Below are 6054 nucleotides of genomic sequence, written 5' to 3' on the forward strand. Positions count from 1 at the left end.
ATCGCATAGATCTCACTGTTAAAAGGCTTAAATGACTTTTTTTAATTAAGTTTGAAGATTGCGCTCAAACCAAATGTCCTAAAACTAAATTTCCAAATGTAACTACTAGATTGTGATAAAATACACTATTGGGTGAAGTTTGGTTGACTTCTGCGCAGCGGTTTGGGAGTTAACATCAAAATTACATTTCTCGGCCATATCGCATAGATCTCACTGTGAAAAGGCTTAAATGGCTTTTTTGACCTAAGTTTGAGAATTGCGCTCAAATCAAATGTCCTAGAACCAAATTTCCACATGTAACTACTAAATTGTGATACAATACACTATTGGGTGAAGTTTGGTTGACTTCTGCGCAGCGGTTTGGGAGTTAACATTAAAATTACATTTCTCGGCCATATCGCATAGATCTCACTGTGAAAAGGCTTAAATGGCTTTTTTGACCTAAGTTTGAGGATAGCGCTCAAATCAAATGTCCTAGAACCAAATTTCCACATGTAACTACTAGATTGTGATACAATACACTAATGGGTGAAGTTTGGTTGACTTCTGCGCAGCGGTTTGGGAGTGAACATCAAAATTACATTTCTCGGCCATATCGCATAGATCGCACTGTGAAAAGGCTTAAATGACTTTTTTTAATTAAGTTTGAAGATTGCGCTCAAACCAAATGTCCTAGAACTAAATTTCTAAATGTAACTACTAGATTATGATAAAATACACTATTGGGTGAAGTTTGGTTTACTTCTGCGCAGCAGTTTGGGAGTTAACATCAAAATTACATTTCTCGGCCATATCGCATAGATCTCACTGTGAAAAGGCTTAAATGGCTTTTTTGACCTAAGTTTGAGGATTGCGCTCAAATCAAATGTCCTAGAACCAAATTTCCACATGTAACTACTAGATTGTGATACAATACACTATTGGGTGAAGTTTGGTTTACTTCTGCGCAGCGGTTTGGGAGTTAACATCAAAATTACATTTCTCGGCCATATCGCATAGATCTCACTGTGAAAAGGCTTAAATGGCTTTTTTGACCTAAGTTTGAGAATTGCGCTCAAATCAAATGTCCTAGAACCAAATTTCCACATGTAACTACTAGATTGTGATAAAATACACTATTGGGTGAAGTTTGGTTGACTTCTGCGCAGCGGTTTGGGAGTTAACACCAAAATTACATTTCTCGGCCATATCGCATAGATCTCACTGTGAAAAGGCTTAAATGGCTTTTTTGACCTAAGTTTGAGGATTGCGCTCAAATCAAATGTCCTAGAACCAAATTTCCACATGTAACTACTAGATTGTGATACAATACACTATTGGGTGAAGTTTGGTTTACTTCTGCGCAGCGGTTTGGGAGTTAACATCAAAAATACATTTCTCGGCCATATCGCATAGATCTCACTGTGAAAAGGCTTAAATGGCTTTTTTGACCTAAGTTTGAGAATTGCGCTCAAATCAAATGTCCTAGAACCAAATTTCCACATGTAACTACTAAATTGTGATACAATACACTATTGGGTGAAGTTTGGTTGACTTCTGCGCAGCGGTTTGGGAGTTAACATCAAAATTACATTTCTCGGCCATATCGCATAGATCTCACTGTGAAAAGGCTTAAATGACTTTTTTTAATTAAGTTTGAAGATTGCGCTCAAACCAAATGTCCTAGAACTAAATTTCCAAATGTAACTACTAGATTGTGATAAAATACACTATTGGGTGAAGTTTGGTTGACTTCTGCGCAGCGGTTTGGGAGTTAACATCAAAATTACATTTCTCGGCCATATTGCATAGATCTCACTGTGAAAAGGCTTAAATGACTTTTTTTAATTATGAAGATTGCGCTCAAACCAAATGTCCTAGAACTAAATTTCCAAATGTAACTACTAGATTATGATAAAATACACTATTGGGTGAAGTTTGGTTTACTTCTGCGCAGCGGTTTGGGAGTTAACATCAAAATTACATTTCTCGGCCATATCGCATAGATCTCACTGTGAAAAGGCTTAAATGGCTTTTTTGACCTAAGTTTGAGGATTGCGCTCAAATCAAATGTCCTAGAACCAAATTTCCACATGTAACTACTAGATTGTGATACAATACACTATTGGGTGAAGTTTGGTTTACTTCTGCGCAGCGGTTTGGGAGTTAACATCAAAATTACATTTCTCGGCCATATCGCATAGATCTCACTGTGAAAAGGCTTAAATGGCTTTTTTGACCTAAGTTTGAGGATTGCGCTCAAATCAAATGTCCTAGAACCAAATTTCCACATGTAACTACTAGATTGTGATACAATACACTAATGGGTGAAGTTTGGTTGACTTCTGCGCAGCGGTTTGGGAGTGAACATCAAAATTACATTTCTCGGCCATATCGCATAGATCTCACTGTGAAAAGGCTTAAATGACTTTTTTAAATTAAGTTTGAAGATTGCGCTCAAACCAAATGTCCTAAAACTAAATTTCCAAATGTAACTACTAGATTGTGATAAAATACACTATTGGGTGAAGTTTGGTTGACTTCTGCGCAGCGGTTTGGGAGTTAACATCAAAATTACATTTCTCGGCCATATCGCATAGATCTCACTGTGAAAAGGCTTAAATGACTTTTTTTAATTAAGTTTGAAGATTGCGCTCAAACCAAATGTCCTAGAACTAAATTTCCAAATGTAACTACTAGATTATGATAAAATACACTATTGGGTGAAGTTAGGTTTACTTCTGCGCAGCGGTTTGGGAGTTAACATCAAAATTACATTTCTCGGCCATATCGCATAGATCTCACTGTGAAAAGGCTTAAATGGCTTTTTTGACCTAAGTTTGAGGATTGCGCTCAAATCAAATGTCCTAGAACTAAATTTCCAAATGTAACTACTAGATTGTGATAAAATACACTATTGGGTGAAGTTTGGTTGACTTCTGCGCAGCGGTTTGGGAGTTAACATCAAAATTACATTTCTCGGCCATATCGCATAGATCTCACTGTGAAAAGGCTTAAATGACTTTTTTTAATTAAGTTTGAAGATTGCGCTCAAACCAAATGTCCTAGAACTAAATTTCCAAATGTAACTACTAGATTATGATAAAATACACTATTGGGAGAAGTTTGGTTTACTTCTGCGCAGCGGTTTGGGAGTTAACATCAAAATTACATTTCTCGGCCATATCGCATAGATCTCACTGTGAAAAGGCTTAAATGGCTTTTTTGACCTAAGTTTGAGGATTGCGCTCAAATCAAATGTCCTAGAACCAAATTTTCACATGTAACTACTAGATTGTGATACAATACACTATTGGGTGAAGTTTGGTTTACTTCTGCGCAGCGGTTTGGGAGTTAACATCAAAATTACATTTCTCGGCCATATCGCATAGATCTCACTGTGAAAAGGCTTAAATGGCTTTTTTGACCTAAGTTTGAGAATTGCGCTCAAATCAAATGTCCTAGAACCAAATTTCCACATGTAACTACTAGATTGTGATACAATACACTAATGGGTGAAGTTTGGTTTACTTCTGCGCAGCGGTTTGGGAGTTAACATCAAAATTACATTTCTCGGCCATATCGCATAGATCTCACTGTGAAAAGGCTTAAATGGCTTTTTTGACCTAAGTTTGAGGATTGCACTCAAATCAAATGTCCTAGAACCAAATTTCCACATGTAACTACTAGATTGTGATACAATACACTATTGGGTGAAGTTTGGTTTACTTCTGCGCAGCGGTTTGGGAGTTAACATCAAAATTACATTTCTCGGCCATATCGCATAGATCTCACTGTGAAAAGGCTTAAATGGCTTTTTTGACCTAAGTTTGAGAATTGCGCTCAAATGAAATGTCCTAGAACCAAATTTCCACATGTAACTACTAGATTGTGATACAATACACTAATGGGTGAAGTTTGGTTGACTTCTGCGCAGCGGTTTGGGAGTGAACATCAAAATTACATTTCTCGGCCATATCGCATAGATCTCACTGTTAAAAGGCTTAAATGACTTTTTTTAATTAAGTTTGAAGATTGCGCTCAAACCAAATGTCCTAAAACTAAATTTCCAAATGTAACTACTAGATTGTGATAAAATACACTATTGGGTGAAGTTTGGTTGACTTCTGCGCAGCGGTTTGGGAGTTAACATCAAAATTACATTTCTCGGCCATATCGCATAGATCTCACTGTGAAAAGGCTTAAATGGCTTTTTTGACCTAAGTTTGAGAATTGCGCTCAAATCAAATGTCCTAGAACCAAATTTCCACATGTAACTACTAAATTGTGATACAATACACTATTGGGTGAAGTTTGGTTGACTTCTGCGCAGCGGTTTGGGAGTTAACATTAAAATTACATTTCTCGGCCATATCGCATAGATCTCACTGTGAAAAGGCTTAAATGGCTTTTTTGACCTAAGTTTGAGGATAGCGCTCAAATCAAATGTCCTAGAACCAAATTTCCACATGTAACTACTAGATTGTGATACAATACACTAATGGGTGAAGTTTGGTTGACTTCTGCGCAGCGGTTTGGGAGTGAACATCAAAATTACATTTCTCGGCCATATCGCATAGATCGCACTGTGAAAAGGCTTAAATGACTTTTTTTAATTAAGTTTGAAGATTGCGCTCAAACCAAATGTCCTAGAACTAAATTTCTAAATGTAACTACTAGATTATGATAAAATACACTATTGGGTGAAGTTTGGTTTACTTCTGCGCAGCAGTTTGGGAGTTAACATCAAAATTACATTTCTCGGCCATATCGCATAGATCTCACTGTGAAAAGGCTTAAATGGCTTTTTTGACCTAAGTTTGAGGATTGCGCTCAAATCAAATGTCCTAGAACCAAATTTCCACATGTAACTACTAGATTGTGATACAATACACTATTGGGTGAAGTTTGGTTTACTTCTGCGCAGCGGTTTGGGAGTTAACATCAAAATTACATTTCTCGGCCATATCGCATAGATCTCACTGTGAAAAGGCTTAAATGGCTTTTTTGACCTAAGTTTGAGAATTGCGCTCAAATCAAATGTCCTAGAACCAAATTTCCACATGTAACTACTAGATTGTGATAAAATACACTATTGGGTGAAGTTTGGTTGACTTCTGCGCAGCGGTTTGGGAGTTAACACCAAAATTACATTTCTCGGCCATATCGCATAGATCTCACTGTGAAAAGGCTTAAATGGCTTTTTTGACCTAAGTTTGAGGATTGCGCTCAAATCAAATGTCCTAGAACCAAATTTCCACATGTAACTACTAGATTGTGATACAATACACTATTGGGTGAAGTTTGGTTTACTTCTGCGCAGCGGTTTGGGAGTTAACATCAAAAATACATTTCTCGGCCATATCGCATAGATCTCACTGTGAAAAGGCTTAAATGGCTTTTTTGACCTAAGTTTGAGAATTGCGCTCAAATCAAATGTCCTAGAACCAAATTTCCACATGTAACTACTAAATTGTGATACAATACACTATTGGGTGAAGTTTGGTTGACTTCTGCGCAGCGGTTTGGGAGTTAACATCAAAATTACATTTCTCGGCCATATCGCATAGATCTCACTGTGAAAAGGCTTAAATGACTTTTTTTAATTAAGTTTGAAGATTGCGCTCAAACCAAATGTCCTAGAACTAAATTTCCAAATGTAACTACTAGATTGTGATAAAATACACTATTGGGTGAAGTTTGGTTGACTTCTGCGCAGCGGTTTGGGAGTTAACATCAAAATTACATTTCTCGGCCATATTGCATAGATCTCACTGTGAAAAGGCTTAAATGACTTTTTTTAATTATGAAGATTGCGCTCAAACCAAATGTCCTAGAACTAAATTTCCAAATGTAACTACTAGATTATGATAAAATACACTATTGGGTGAAGTTTGGTTTACTTCTGCGCAGCGGTTTGGGAGTTAACATCAAAATTACATTTCTCGGCCATATCGCATAGATCTCACTGTGAAAAGGCTTAAATGGCTTTTTTGACCTAAGTTTGAGGATTGCGCTCAAATCAAATGTCCTAGAACCAAATTTCCACATGTAACTACTAGATTGTGATACAAT

This window comes from Corythoichthys intestinalis, unplaced genomic scaffold, assembly GCF_030265065.1.
Source record: "Corythoichthys intestinalis isolate RoL2023-P3 unplaced genomic scaffold, ASM3026506v1 HiC_scaffold_31, whole genome shotgun sequence".
NCBI lineage: Eukaryota > Metazoa > Chordata > Actinopteri > Syngnathiformes > Syngnathidae > Corythoichthys > Corythoichthys intestinalis.